General features: G+C 36.3%; 1 pseudogene; it reads right to left on the reverse strand.

Moving 5' to 3' along the window:
* LOC137642906 (hexosaminidase D-like) overlaps positions 1–609 on the reverse strand; it is an 18,008-nt pseudogene extending 17,399 nt beyond the window's left edge.
* Positions 610–2,500: the final 1,891 nt, after the last annotated feature.

The raw sequence follows: 2,500 nt of genomic DNA on the forward strand, positions 1-2,500 counted from the left end.
CCTCCTAGAAGAGCCGCTTACCATGCCTGAAGAGTCTCTTCTACCCTTACCAAGAGGAAAGTAGTCACTGAACAATTACAGTGCAGTAGTTAACCCCTTGGGTGAAGAAGGATTGTTTGGCAATCCCAGTGTTGTCAGGTGTATGAGGACAGAGAAGAATCTGTAAAGAATAGGCCAGACTATTCGATGTCTGTGTAAGCAAAGGGAAAGAACCGTAACCAGAGAGAAGGGTAATATGTAGTACTCTCTGGCCAATCAAAGGACCACATAACTCAGCGGTAGTCTTAGAAGCAACATTAGTTGTATACTGTCATCATTATCCTAACGATATTAGTAGTCAGTCGCTCTATATCAGTATTTCTATATCTTTCATTTAAAACATACTACGGTCTTACATAATTCCATAGATATAGTAAACACCTATGTGTCTTTTCTTATACTGAAAAGATTAAACAGTCAACATTAGCTATAGCGAAAACACAACACAACCCAGGCCCATATGCGAGCGTAATACGGGATGGCAAAAGAGGCATTAGAACGAAGAGAAACAAGAGAAACGGTCTTATTCACCGCAACGTTCAAGCCGCCCTCTCGCCTAACGGTCTCCATCACGGGGGAACGAAGAAGAAAATCGTTGCGATGCGCGACCTTCTCTCAGCTGATCTTGGCCCACATCCGGTGTAGATATCGACACGGCTGCTGAAGGCAGTTTTAAGATCTAATGATAATAATAATAATAATATATCATCTCGCCCTACTCCTATTGACGCAAAGGGCCTCGGTTAGATTTCGCCAGTCGTCTCATCAAGAACTTTTGATTCAATTCTCCATCCATCTTCTACCTTAGTAACTTAACGCTTCATAGTCCTCAGCCATGTAGGCCTGGTTCTTCCAACTCATCTAGTGCCTTGTGAAGCCCAGTTGAATGTTTAAATAATAATAATAATAATAATAATAATAATAATAATAATAATAATAATAATAATAATAATAATAATAATAATGGAAAGATTTAATAGATTTAAATGGGAATATTTAATAAGCGATTTACAAGGGGAAGATTTAATAAGGGATTTAAAAGAGGAAGATTTAATAATGATTTTAACGGGGAAGATCTAAGAAAGGATTTAAAAGGGAAGATTTAATAAGGGATTTGAGAGAAGAAAATATAAAACATCTAATTAATAGGGGACTTAGAACCGGCAGATTAATAAGGGATTTAAAAGGGAAGATTTATTAAGAGATTGAAAGGAAAAGAATTTTAAATATTTAAAGGGGAAGATTTACTAATGGATTTAAAAGCGGGTGATTTGATAAGGGATTAAAAGGAGAAAATTTGAAATATTATTTAAAAGGGGGAAGATTTAAAAAGGGATTCAACAAGGGACGACTTAAAAAGGAGATTTATAAAGGGGTTTAAAAAGAGAAGATTTAAAAATAGATTCAACCGGGGATGATTTAAAAATGGTAGAAGGATATACAAAAAGGGGATTGCCAGGGAAAGATTTGAAATGGGAAGATTTAAAAACTGAGCAAAACGAACTTTGATGATATTGAAAGTTAGACAGAACAGGAGAAGGGAAGTGTGGGGCAGACCTGCTGGTAATTGCTTTGATGATCTTTGCGTATTCACACAGGACTAACACATGAGTTTAAGCTGTTTATTGGAGAGGTTACTGCTGTGATTAGGCGTTTCGGTGGGGAGGGGGTTGCCATATGTTAGGTTTGCCCAGCTGACGTTCTGATGAGTATCTCTTAAAATTTAATTGGAACTGAAACAAGAAACGTTTGGAGGCATTTTGAAAAATCACTCTCTCTCTCTCTCTCTCTCTCTCTCTCTCTCTCTCTCTCTCTCTCTCTGCACGCGCGCGCACACACACACACACACACACACACACATATATATATATATATATATATATATATATATATGTGTGTGTGTGTGTGTGCGTGTGTGTGTGTGTGTGTGTATGGAGAGAGAGAGAGAGAGAGAGAGAGAGAGAGAGAGAGAGAGAGAGAGAGAGAGAGAGAGAGAGAGAGAGCATCTGTACGATAAATTGGCATGAATAAAGAGGTTCATCATAAATGAATTGGACTTAATACTTCATACAAATTTGTCTTCCTGTGTTTGAGCTGGTTTGAGTTTTGGAGGAATAGGCCTAATACAGAAACCACTATTCCTCCAAGGTATGGGGGATGCCCACTGAGGGAAAAGGGAATAGTGGTGAATTTGGACTTGGAAAGAACTTATCTACAATTATAGAAAATGGACAAGTTAAATAAAAAAAAAAAAAAAAAAAAAAAAAAAAAAAAAAAAAGGGTCCAGTATTTCAAAGTAAGTTGAATGCCAATAGATTTCTCGTTTGAGTTTTCCTCATTATATTTTTTCCCTCATTATAATGTTCTTTTTCCTCATTATAATTTCTTTCTCATTATAATGTTTTCTCTTTCTTCGTTTAAATTTTTTTTCCTCATTATAATGTTTTTTCCTCATGATAAT

Source organism: Palaemon carinicauda, chromosome 6, assembly GCF_036898095.1.
Source record: "Palaemon carinicauda isolate YSFRI2023 chromosome 6, ASM3689809v2, whole genome shotgun sequence".
In the NCBI taxonomy this organism is placed as follows: domain Eukaryota; kingdom Metazoa; phylum Arthropoda; class Malacostraca; order Decapoda; family Palaemonidae; genus Palaemon; species Palaemon carinicauda.